This window comes from Bos indicus x Bos taurus, chromosome 7 (assembly GCF_003369695.1).
Source record: "Bos indicus x Bos taurus breed Angus x Brahman F1 hybrid chromosome 7, Bos_hybrid_MaternalHap_v2.0, whole genome shotgun sequence".
In the NCBI taxonomy this organism is placed as follows: domain Eukaryota; kingdom Metazoa; phylum Chordata; class Mammalia; order Artiodactyla; family Bovidae; genus Bos; species Bos indicus x Bos taurus.
Genome location: NC_040082.1, coordinates 73,138,155 through 73,151,931, shown reverse-complemented (window position 1 = coordinate 73,151,931; position 13,777 = coordinate 73,138,155).

The following is a 13,777-nucleotide window of genomic DNA, read 5'->3' as shown; positions in this document are numbered from 1 at the left end:
TATCCTTTTGTGGCTGTTGTTTGTAGGGGGAGGGGGTGGGGTGTGTGTTTTTCCCCTTGGTTTTCATTAGCTCAAGCACACACAAGGGACTTTTGTTTACTTACTCTATTGCAAAGAACTGTCAACATATTGTAAACTGTGAGCATTGTTGTTGGTTGTTATTGTTTTTTTAAACCGCTAAACAGTACACCTAGTGGCCTCTTTGTCTCGTTTTCATTTCCAGTTCAATCTCTGGGTTTAGTTTTGTCTTAAAAAGGAAACTTCTGAAAAAGACGATCGGGGATAACTTTGAATTGGCTAGTGAAGAGTGGTACCTCCATAATCAGAGTGAGACCCGGGTGTGCAGCCAGAACTCATGCACGACCTTCTTATTCCAGACACCCCTTCAGTTTTGCTCTCGTTGGGGACAGGTTTTTGTTGTTCTTGTGTTGTTATGCTTTTGTTTTGTTAATGGAATCCATATTCACATCCTGTGAACTCTGTGCCCTGAAACCATGAAACTTCGCTGCAAAGAGAGATATTGTCTCTTTCCGTCTATTTTCTTTAGAAATGGGGAACTTAGGAAGATGATGGGTATAATCACCCTGCTGCCTTCTTCCCCAAGCTTCACTCCCACCAGAAATGAGGTGCAGCACCCACCTACTCTCTCTGGTCCCCATGTGCGGGCATCAATGCCTCAGCTGTGTTACAGAGACCCGTGTCTGCCTCCACCCCTCCCTGCCTCCCACAACCCATCACTCATGGTGTTAACCCTAAAATGCCCACAGGTATTGAGGTGGTCTTCTGCATTGAAGTATTTTTCCCGTTTTCTTTTGTTCCCCACAGCGTGTGGGGGGAGGGTCCCTAAACCTGAGTGTGCCTTTGCTCTCCACCCTTGCTAGACACTGGTAGATGCAACCAACTCAGATTTATATTTGTTGTAAAGTTGTAAAAATATTGTGATGTCACCAATTTTCCTTCCATCTCCACATCCCCTAACATCTGATTCATGACTTAATGTATGTTGTAAAAAAGTAAAAAAAAGAAGAGAAAAAAAGGGAAAAAAGACAAAAAGGCAAGGAAAAGGCTCTTTATTACTTAAAAGTAATAAAACAAGACTGTTCTGCATTCTCTTTTGTGTCCTGAATGCTTTTGTTTATCTCGTAATTTCCTCCGTTCTCGCCCCTCCCCTTTTGGGCTCGGATGCTTCTCTTTCCATCTCTATTTGGCTTCCAAAGCATAAATCACAATGTAGTTAGGCCCATTTGTTTGCAGTACCCACACCCTGCTCCCCAAATTATTGATGTGTTTTCTCTGCCTGCACCCAGCCCGGAGCAGGATTGGAGCAGAAGCCACCAGTAATTAAAAGGCAGAGCACACGTTGACTCCCTCGATTCATTTTATGCATTTTCTTTTTATGGGCTTGTTCATCATCAAACATTTATGGTAGGCTTGATAGTTTAAGAGATCAAGGCTAGGATTTTAGTATGTAAGGTCCACTAAAAATAGATCTTTGCACAGATGTGACTTCAGCCTTTTTACATATTAATAAGGTAGAGGGTGCCAGATTTTACTCCTTGTTAGCATCTATCTCTTATAAGCCAGAAGACACGGATGGAGGTATATTGCAGTACAGCACTTGGTTTTTATTTTGCAGGGTAGCATTTTGAAATGCCTAGATCAGGTTTTTTCCCCCTTGTGTAGTATTTTTAAAACAGTTATTTAAATAAGTCTTCAGCTGTAGTATTGTACTGTTGACCTTCTGAAATTATTTTTTTCAAGTGTTTTGGGTCAGTTTGAGTGTGAAAAGCTGTGGTTGGACCTCAGTTTACACCCCTCAGTGGTCTGGTCACCTTTTGCTAAGTTATTTCCAATTGTTTTACTTGAATCCCACCCACAGGGCCAAGTGCTATCAGGCGCAAAGTTGACTAGAATATAGTCTCTGCCTCCTCATTTATAAGGAGGGGTGGACATGGCCTCTAAGACTGGGAGATGGGAACAAAGTGCTGAGGGCAAGGCCCAGAGATCTGGGGCTCTGCATATGAGCTGGTCCTTATAGAATCAGTTCTCTGGACGTCTAACCCAGACGGAAGGGCTAACTTGTACAAAGGTGCCAAGGCCGCTGTGACTGCAACACAGAAAGTTTAGGGAACCTTGAGCGGGATCTGTGAAAGAGCCTGGCCAGAGCAGGGCTGGGAAAAGGGGTCAGACCAGGAGAGGCCTGTGTACCAGGGGCAGGATTCTAGCTGATGGGCAGTGGAGCGCATTAGAAGTCTGTGAAGCTGCACGCACATGTGTTTGTGTTTAGAAAGCTACCTGGCAGTAATGTGCAAAATGGACTGGTTCAGGAAGAGGCTGCTGACTGTCGGGCGGTGTGCCAAGCGGCATGCCAAGTTGGTAGGAGCAATGCATGAAAACCCCACATCCAGTTTTGGATTCTTTTGGAAACAGAACTGACTCAGCTCTGTGACCATTCCTTCCTTGGCTGGTCAGAAGAGCTTCCTTCTCCTTCTGTGACTGACAGGTTTGTCCTGTCCAGTTATACCCAAATGTCAAATGCAGAGAATGACCAACAGCTTGTCTGACCCTTCTGTTTTAAAAAATGAGGAAGCTGTAGTCCGCTGAGTAAAAGGATTTGCCCATGATCTAAAGCTGGTGGTAGAACACTCTACCAAGCACAAATTTATTGCCTTTTACTATTCAGTTCAGTTCAGCCACTCAGTCATGTCCAACTATTTGCAACCCCATGAACTGCAGCGCGCCAGGCTTCCCTGTCCATTACCAACTCCCAGAGCTTACTCAAACTCATGTCCATCGAGTTGGTGATGTCATCCAACCATCTCATCCTCTGTCATCCTCTTCTCCCACCTTCAATCTTTCCCAGCATCATGGTCTTTTCCAATGAGTCAGTTCTTCGCATCAGGTGGTCAAAGTATTGGAGTTTCAGCTTCAGCATCAGTCCTTCCAATGAATATTCAGGACTGATTTCCTTTAGGATGGACTGGTTGGATCTCCTTGCAGTCCACGGGACTCTCTAGAGTCTTCTCCAACACCACAGTTCAAAAGGATCAATTTTTCAGTGCTCAGCTTTCTTTATGGTCGAACTCTCACATCTATACATGACTACTGGAAAAACCATAGCTTTGACTAGAGAGACCTTTGTTGGCAATGTCTCTGCTTTTTAGTATGCTGTCTAGGTTGGTCATAGTCTTTTAATTTCATGGCTTAGTCACCATCCACAGTGATTTTGGAACCCAAGAAAATAAAATCTGCCACCATTTCCCTTTTTTCCCCTTCTATTTGCCATGAAGTGATGGGACCAGATGCCATGATCTTAGTTTTCTGAATGTTGAATTTTAAGCCAGTTTTTTTACTCTCCTCTTTCACCTTCATCATTAGAGTAATACTAGCTTAAAAGACATGACACCTACTACTCCCAAACTGCATCTCCAAATTACTCAGCCATCCTTCTGGAAGTCATTTGGACATACCTCACTCTTCCCCAGCTGAGCATCCCAAATTCCTTCATCCAGGTTGAGGCAAAGGGAAAGGCTGAGGTTCAGACCACACTGACAAGTAGGTAGACAGGTCCTGCCTACCATGCAACCTGAAACTTGAGATGGTGACTTTCACTGAAGCTGGCTTTGTTCTGGTGGTGAAGAGGTGACCAAGGCTGACCAGATGCAGCCTATATTTTAGCTGCATTTTAGGCCCTGGGGATGTCCCTGCTCAGACCTGAGATGTGCATCAGGTAACCCAGCTTTTTAATTATGTTTCCTTGCTTGCCTGTTATAGGGTTGGTGGCTTCTGCCAAAAGTTTTTAGACAGCCAGCTCCCAGGAGTGGCTGTCCCAATACAGGCCAAGTATTTCATGGGGCCAGGCTAGGTATTTCATGGGGCCAGAGTTGGTGTCTTAGACCTGCCTGCTTCCCTTAAGTACAATGTCAAGCAAGCACAAACTTGTCTCATTGTTCAGTCTTGTAAGTTGGCAGAAGACATACAAGACTCACAGAATCACAGGGCCTAGGTTTGACTGCCAGAACAAAAGCTCTTTCCAGAAAAGTCATTCAGTAAGTGAAATAGAAGTTGTCAGAAGGGCACCTACAGTTTCAGGACCCTGGGATATTTTGCATGAGGGAAAGGGGTGAGGGAGATTTCAAAGAACCCTTTAGTAACAAAATAGCACAATCAAGAGCTTAATCCTTGTCCAGGCTGAACACTGTGACAGCTGGGTGTTTGGACTCAGTAACCCTTAGAAACCTGCATCTCACGCCCATCTTAAACCCAGGTGGTGACGTGTCTCTTGTACAGAATTGGGAAGGAAGGCTCACAATTATTGATCGGCCCTGCCAGACAGATGGGGATCTTCAATATTCCATTTAGACTATTGTGTATCCTCAGCTCTAACCCCTAGGGGATGCCTGGAGGTGGGGGTGGTTAACCTCAACAGAGGGTTAGGGCTGAACTGATGCACAGTAGATATGACTGGGCAGAAAAACGTGCAGATGTCCCTCTGGCAAATGGAAATGAAATCTGAGCCAATCCAGAGAGGCAGCTGAGTGGTGGGGAGTTCCCCAACCCCCTCGGTAAACACATCCCTGCACACATGTGCACACAGCTGCTGTGACAAGGCTTTTCCCTCCTTGGTCTAAAACCAAACCTGGCACAGGGGTCAGAACCAGTGCCCACTGGACGTGGACCCTTTGGGAAGGCTTCCTCCCCTTTCCTGATAAAACATGCGTTCCATCTCAGTACTTTGTGGTCAAAAGTGAACACTCATAAGGGGCTTCCAGGTGGCTCAGCAGTAAAAGAATCCACATGCAGTGCAGGAGACTCGGGTTCAATCCCTGGTCTGGGAACAGGAAATGGCAATCCACTCCAGTACTCTTGCCTGGAGAATCCCGTGGACACAGGAGCCTGGCGGACTGCAACCCATGGGGTCACCAAGAGTCAGACATGACTGAGTGACTGAGCGTGCGCACACAGTCATAAACCATAGTCACAGGAGTGGGAGCCAAGACCTTTGTAGAGGGGCCTGGACACGGGTCACTGGCAGCCCACAGGCACTGGCCGTTTTTTTATTCTTCCTAATCTGCTTCAAATAGGAGATTCTCTCTTGAGAATCACTAACATCAAGTGATTGGTCCCACATTATTGGTCCCACTGACAGAGCTGCAATAATGGTTCAAATAAGGGGATGTTAATGAAGGCGAAAGTAGGACACCATGAAATTGAAGGCATTTTTCTCATTGATGATTTTCAGTTTAAAAAAAAAAAAACAAAAAAACAGATGAAGGTGACATTGGACACAACACCAGTGCCAGGCAACCAACACGAAAAGAAACTCTGGCAGGATTCCCAGGGGTCTCCTAGGATGAGAAAGATGATGAAAACTCTGTCTGAGAACCAAACGCTCTCTTTTATCCTGTTCATCATGACACCTGCCCTGACCACGTTACAGGGTGATGAGAAAGTGGGTGATCTCAACAAACTTCTTTCTTAGATATGGACACTGAACATTTTGCAGGCCTGATCTGTGTCAGCGCAGAAGCACAAATTTCAAAAATAAGGCTAATGCTTGCTTCATAAACGATGAAATGTGGAATGGCACCAACCCAAAAGTAGCAGGTCTTCTGATTGCTGATGAAAATGACAATTTACACTGGGGGCATTTTATAGTCTGCAGACATAATCTTATCCATTATATCATTAGATCCTCATAGCAGCCTGGTGGGGTGGGCAGCCACATATATGATTATCTTCATTTTACAGAAATTGGACTTTGGAGACAAGGGATGTTACTTGAGCAGTGATTGACATTAAAAAATATGCAGTCATGTTTCTAAAACCTGTGTGTTGACATCATCCCTTCAGCTCTCTCGGGGACACCTCAGGTTACACAATTATTCTGCTTCACCAAAGGGGAAAAGCCTCCCACAGCATTTCCCAGGAGAGATGGTTACAACAATAAAAGTCCCCAAAATAAAGGCGAGGTGCACACGTTCTATTTTGAGGGCATTGTGCTCTAATATTTTTCCATCATTAAAGAACACATCTCTTCCTTCCTGCGTCTGCAAAGTCCTGATGCCAGCCAGGTTATAAGGAACTATCCACAAAGCAAGAAAAGAAAGAGCTGAAGCCAAATTCCCTGACCTCCCTTCTGGAGACGTACCCTGCCACTTCAGGGGCGGTGACGCGGGCTGCCTCAGTGGAAAAAAAGGATGAAAGGCCCGGCTGTTATAGCTTCTTCTTCCTATCCGAACCCCAAGAGCACAAGAGAAATATAAGAAGCTTAAGAGAACGCAGGATTAATTCGGAACACAGAAGAAGAAATGTCCCCTATGTTGAAGGGTAAAGATTCTGCTTACCCTTCCTTTCATAGAAGAATGAGGAGAAGTAAGAATAGAGGAAGAGGTAAGTAAGAAATAGCCAAGCTGGGGGACTGCCCTGGTGGGATAGTGGTTAAGAATCTGTGCTCCCAATGCAGGGGGCCTGGGTTCAATTCCTAGTCAGGGAACCAGATCCCACATGTCACAACTAAAAAAATGATACTGCATGCTGCAATTAGGGCTTCTCAGGTGGCGCTAGTGGTAAAGAACCCACCTGCCAATTCAGGAGACATAAGAGACGTGAAAGATGCAAATTTGACCCCTGGGTCAGGAAGATCCCCTGGAAGAGGGCATGGCAACCCAGTCCAGTATTCCTGCCTGGAGAATCCCATGGACAGAGGAGCCTGGCGGGCTGTGGTCCATAAGGTAGCACAGAGTCCGATATGACTGAAGCGACTTAGCATGCACGCATGACGAAATTAAGACCCAGACTAAACAAAAAAATAAATAAATGGTTTTCTTTAAAAAAAGAAATATCCCTGTTGACTTCTCACGTAAGCCCCTTTGGCCACTTCGGCAGTATGGATATCAGCTAAACAATTCGACTCCATCTCTGATGTCAGTGGTGGGATGATTCAGTTGAGCACCTAGACAATTCTCCCAATAGGAGACAGAAGATAGAGATGGCCTCCACCCAGGTACCCATCTTCCTCTGTCACATCACTGCCCATGGCCACCTGGAGTTCATAGGGTACGTGGTGCACAGGGTCAGGCCCATCTCGTCCGGAACGGGTGGCTGGCCTCCCTCCTGCCCTGGGGGCAGCGTGACCCAGCCAGTCACCATGCAAGGCTGTTCTCCAGCACTCTGAAGAAGCCGGCATCTTCACTCACCTCCTGACTCATAACCTCAGACAGATTCCACTTGGAGGGAGAGGAAAATCACCCTTCTTTACCCCACTGTTCTCTTTCTGCTTGGTTGATGGCTTGCCATTTGTTTGTTTACCAGTTAAAACCCTGTTCCCAGCCCACAAGCCTTTTCTCAGTACACAACTATGCTTTCAATAAAGACGAAGGCTTGGCTGGCACCGCCTTTGGTAGCTCTGGTACAAAATATATACATAATTCCAACTGCTGCGGGGTGCTGTTTACTTAATTATGTACTCAAAAAACAGAATGACCTTTGAAGCAATTAACTTTCCCTGATCTAAAGGGTCTGAATCAATAACTGGTTGACTTTGTCAAGGAAGTTTTCTATTCCAAAGTGTGTATTCCAGGACAATACGGGCTGCAGTTGTTGTGAAGACGTGCCTCCTCCATTCCTGGGGAAAGAGTACATTTCTTTTGTGAAATAAAGTTGTCCATAGAAGTCTGACTAGGTGCGGGCTGATTCAAATTCTTATTGGTGTTTAATTTTAAGAACCAAAGATGTGTCCCTCTCTGCTTCCAGGGAGAAGGCCTGTGATCACATTTCTGTCTTGGGGAGAAAAGATAATGTGTTAGACTTACATGAATGAATAGAAACAGGTAAATACTCATATTTCCTTCTGACTTTGTAATTTAAACAGTGTAAGTCAGTAGGGAAGGGCTGTAATTGGAGCCAGAGTAAAGTGAGGCGAAAATTACTAGGTGTTAGAACATCTGCCTCTCATTTTAATTAGGTGACTGTAATAGCAAGATCAAAAACTTTTCCTTGTCACTCAATCTGTTGAGCTTTCTAATTGAGAAACCAAAGGGCTTGTTTTGTCCTCAGGAAAGAGTGACCCAAAAAGATCCTCTCTAATTACCTGGCCAGAGCAGCTGAAGAGCCTGGGCCCAGGGACAGAGCAGGGCTCAGTAGGGGTGGTGTCAGGAGGATGAGATGCCCCACAAAGGCCAGCCCCTGGGGGCTTTTAGGGACAGTCAGCCCTCATTTGGTGACTTAGAGTTCTCACTTCTCACAAGGCAAAGCAGCTGAGAAGAAAGCGCCTCGCACTGTAAGTCTGTGGGCCTACTCTGAGCCAGCCTCCCCAGTTGTGGGGTGGTCATTCAAACTCTTGGCATCTTCCCCTTCCCATCTTCGAAGTGGACAATGATGGTGCCCCTGTCTACTTTGCAGGAGCGTGTTAAAGTCACCCAAGGTGAATGTTTACTGGTACTTACAAAACGCGAAATCCTACTGCATTCTTCTTCCCCAACTTGGCATCCAAAATGAGATCCTAGTCCTTTAAATCTTCTGATTAAATAAATGACTTTGAGTCCCCATCCTGCTGATAATGGAAACGTCTCTTTTTTCTCTCTCCCCTAAACACTACTTATCTGAAAACAAAAGCAGCCAGCCGGACCTGGTTAAACAAAAGCGCTGCCTGGCCCAAGAGAGCCCAGGCTCTTTCTTACTGATGCGGCCATCTCAGCCACATGACGCCTGCTCAGAGGCCAGGGGCTCCCCAGCCTGCAGTTCTGTTCTCCTCCTCCATTCCTAGATGGCTGGCTGGGGAGAACTGGTAGTCCTATCACTGAATCCTGCCTTTGCTGCTCCCAAGACTCTTCCTCTCTGCTTGGCCCCAGTGCAGTCTCTGGGCTAGACAGCCTGGCCTCCAGAATAGGCTCCAGAATGCACTGCAAGGAACACAGCTGCAAGTTCACTCACAGCCTTGGGTGTTGAGGCAATGTTCATGGCATCCTATGATGCCTGGTGGCCCTGGACCACCTGTCCGCTATGGTGACTTGTTGTTGTTCAGTTGCTCAGTCGTATCCGACTCTTTGCGACCCCACGGACTGCAGCATGCCAGGCTTCCCTGTCCATCACCAACTCCTGGAGCTTGCTCAAACTCAGGTCTGTCAAGTCAGTGATGCCATCCAACCATCTCATCCTCTGTCGTCCCCTTCTCCTCCTGTCTTCAATCTTTCCCAGCATCAGGGTCTTTTCCAATGAGTCTTGTACTTTCTTCCAACACCCTCATAGCCTCATTCCCTGAGCACACCTCCAGTGCTGCCCTGTCCAGGTCCAAAGCATTTCCAATCTCAGCTCCAGTTGGCCTGGATGGAAGAACTGCTCACTCAGTCCCCAGCCCATCCCTGTGCCACATCCCAAGGGTTTGTGACATTTTTTTTCAAGGGAAAAACTGCTTTGTTACCCCTGTAAAGCATTATACCAGAAATATCAGTGAGAGTCATTATCATGTATCTCGTGGTGCTGAAAGATATAGTTCGACATCCTTCTGTTGGAGAAGATGAAATCATAAGTGGTGGCTCAATAATACACTGCTTGTCCGTGTCTAGAGCTGAGGGCAGGAAGCAGGCGTCCCAATTCCTAATTCACTGCCTGACACCATACGCTGCGAAGTACGGATTTAACTTCTGAAAAAAAGTAACAGCTGAACTTGGAGGCTGAAAAAAAAGACAGAAGTTCATTTCACTCTCATATAAAAGCCCCCAAACACACGATCCAGCAGCTCTGCAATTTTCAACATGCTCTGTCTTTCTTTGGATCTGAGAAGCTCTTCTAATTGTGCCGTTTTCTCAGTCAACAGGAAGAGCACAGGAGAGTAGAAGGCACGCTGGAGCATTCCCAGCCATTTTTAAGAGCTCATCCCAATAGTTGCAAGAAGTCTTCAGCACATCCCAGGGACAGGAATGTAACTGCACATCGACACAAGTGATGGCAACTAGGAAATGTAGACTTCAGAGGCTTGTGCTCAGCGAAAACTCAGAAGTGTGCTGGGACTTTAAAAAAGAAGAAGGGACTTCCCTGGTGGTCTAGTGGCTAAGACTCTGTGCTCCCAATTCAACAGGCCCGGGTTCAATCCCTAGTCAGGGAACTAGATCCCACATGCCACAACTAAGACCAGGGGGAAATGAGATGTAATCAACCATGAATTGCTACATCAACACTTGGTTTAGGTACCGTGCATCCACCAAGCCTTCTATGAGTTCTCACGCAGAAGTGGGCTTTCCTTCTCTTGTCCCCCAAGGCAGCCTGTGCATACAAGCTTCTCATTTGTACCACAAACCCATTGGAAAGATTTACTTCTCCATTAGACTGTTAACACACCAAAGGGCAGGAACTGAATCTTTTTCACCTTTGTAAGTCCACAGTCGACAATTGAGCCTGATAAATTGGAGGTACACAAGAAATTATTTGCTAAACTAAGTTATCATCAGAGATAAGACAGTTAGAGTTGAGTCTCCACACACATCCACGCAGGAACAAAGTTACTGCTAGCAGTTGCCATGGTTGTCATAACAGCAGTAGCACTGATTACACACTCACCAGGTACCAGATCCTGGGTTATGTGTTTTCCCAACTTTAGCTCACTGAATCCTCACAAGAACCCTGCCTTTGTCAGTGCCATATGACAGATAAGCTAAGTGAAGCACAAACAAATTAAAGAACCTCCGTACTCACTGAGCTGGCGATGGGTCGATGACCCCCATAGCCAGTGCTTTTAATTATCTTATGTCTTATTAGGTGAGGTGGGCTAGGAGATTCTTTTCTAACATGATAAAGAGTGCTTATCAGACACCAGGGCTTCCTGGGTAGCTCGGTTAGTAAAAATAATCCACCTGCAATGCAGGAGAACCCAGTTTGATTCCTGGGAAGGGACAGGCTACCCACTCCAGTATTCTTGGGCTTCTCTGGTGGCTCAGATGGTAAAGAATCCACCTGCAATGCAGAAGACCTGGGTTCGATCCCTGGGTCACAAAGATCCCCTAGAGGAGGACACAGCAACTCACTCCAGTATTCTTGCCTGGAGAATCCCATGGACAGAGAAGCCTGGCGGGCTACAGTCAGTGGGGTCGCAAAGAATTGGACATGACTGAGCGACTTACACACACACATCAGACACCAAGAGACAGCCAACTCTGCAGGAAGCTAAGTGATTAATGACACAAGGGATGGGAGTCAGACTAATCCCTCAGCAACACTCTTCCAACAGTACAGACAACACTGAGCAGCCCATCCCGCAGCTACGCCATATGCTCACGCCCACGCCAGTGCTGCGGGGACACTGGTCCTATTTTCCAAAGGGCTTTTGCGTGTGAGATGAAGTTAGCAACTGCAATTTCACATGTCCAAAACAAACAAATCTTCTAATAGCCTAAACCCAGAAGCCTCATGAGAGCCCCACCCCAGTACCCACTCAAATACTTACATTGTCTGCAAAATCACAGTAAGAACTAGTCACGCAGTGATAGCGGAATAGAAATCAGAGATTACCCCAGACGGCAGAGTGGGCATGAGGGGACAGTGAGCCGGTGATGACCCTGAGACACACAAGCACGTCAGCCGTGGACACCAAGCACATGCATGCTGAATACTAGGGAGAAGGAGGTGGGAGAGGGAGGGAGGGAAAGATGACGGGAGAGGAAGAAAGGATGGCATGAAGAAAGGAGGCAGGTTCGCTTCTCTTTTTTGATGTTCTATGTAAGTAGTGAGAAGAATCTCCTAAAACCATCGTAGAGTTTGTTTTTGTTTTTTTTTTTTAAAGCAACTAGAGTCTGGGGGTGGGGGGCGGGCGGAGGGGTTGGGAGACATGATTTGGAGGGGAAAAGACAACGAGATTTGATTCCACAGACACTTCAGAAATAATGGCATAATCTTATCCGTTTTCAGCAAATACAATCTGAAGCATTCAAGCCTTTGATAAAGGTGTATCACCTTCATTGGTGCAGCAAACTGCAGATTAAGCTTTTTTTTTTTTTAAATGCTGTTCAAATTGCCGGTAGAGCAACCTTTTATGAGATATGATGGTTCAAACAATTTTGCAAAGAGCAGAAGACAAAGAATACGTTTTTACACTGAACTGGTTTCCTAGGAAACACTGAAAAAAATGTAATAGGATATCTTTTAGAGGTAGTTCAAGGACCAGGGCTCTTCTTTACTTTTTTTTTTTTTTTTTTTTTTTGAGCCGTGTTTAATATCTGCCTCTTCCTCTCTCTGCAGTGGGGGCTAGGAGGGTAGAACAAGCTCTCTCATACCCAGAAGCCCAAGAGTCCTCTCATTAACTGAGTGCCCACTCTACACAAAGGAAAAATATTTGAGCCAAGTTGAGCCTTCATTACTCTCTGCAGCAATGTGAAGAAATTAAAGGGATAGAACTTGAATCTTTTGCTCTACCATTAAAAAAAGAAAATCTCCAAATCCCAACTAAGAAATTAAGCAGAGGGGAAAGCCAACCCACTCTTTTTCAAATCACATCTAAATTAATCTGTTTCAAGGTCTTCAAATACCATTTATTTTAGGTTCATTTTTACTCTGGCTCTTCATCCGTCTCTCTGATGTGCCAGCATAGGCAAGCTGACAGAGTGAGCCTGAATTAGCAGGCTCACACATTTCCCAAGTTCAGACACAAGATCAACCAGGGTCTTGAGGAGGCAAAGGAGCTCTGGGTGAAGAGTTGGGAGAATCCACAGGTCAGGAGCCTTTCAAGGGGCATGGGGTGGTTTGCAATGACACCTTCGCTGGCCCTCATTTCCATCAGTCATCACTCATGTCAAGCGGAAGTCAAAATAGGAAAAGTGAAGGAACATCTGGGCTGTGTGGGAAGGAGTTACATTTGATTTTAAAATAAATAAGGTATCAAAGCTTCAAGTTTCACTTATTCAAAAACTGGAGGCAAAAATGTTGGCTTAAAGAAGTTTCGGATCTTTTTGTGGGTGGGCAAAGGGGAGAAGGGGACGCAGCCTCATAAGAACTTCCTCACTTAGGGGTGCCCTCACCCCAGTGCCTCCTTCAAAGACCTGCAGAGAGCCCAGAGAAGGCAGTGGGGTAGGGGGATGGTGGGTGCTGGTGGAGCCCCTTCCAGCATCAGCGGGCCACCTACACCCCACCTTTCTTCACATCCCCTGAGTCGGGGTAAGGGTGACACTCTGGGAGGAAACCTCTTCAAGCTGAAAACAACACGACTGTTTCCCTTTCAGGATCTTTGAGGAGAACTGGTGCGAGAGTCTTGAGGATCATCCACACAGAGTAACTGCCTTTGCAAACAGGATAGTGTGACGGCTTCCCCAGGGAAAGGGAAGGACCCAGAATCTGAAGCCTTTTCACTAAGATAAGAAACTGTAGGATGCTCAACAAAAGCAAGCCGACATGCACAATGCTTATCCTTAAGATTTCATGGGACTCAACTCGTGCTAAAAGGCATGGCAGGCCCCAGAGGGGACCCTACAACCCCACTCTATAATTTTTAAATGCAGATTGAATTGGTTTATAGTAAATATAAAGAACCACATTGCTCACTCACTTCAGTCATATCCGACTCTCTGTGATCCTACTGACTCTAGCCCACCAGGCTCCTCCATCCATGGGATTCTCCAGGCAAGAATACTGGAGTAGGTTGCCATTTCCTTCTCCAGGGGCTCCTCCTGACCCAAGAACCTCATTTGAAGGTGGGAAATTTGATTTTAATAGAGCTTATGGGGATACATGGGCAGGGGACAAAGCAGCCCTCCCATCTGCCTTCGTACATGGAAGAGGCAGGTGCAAATGA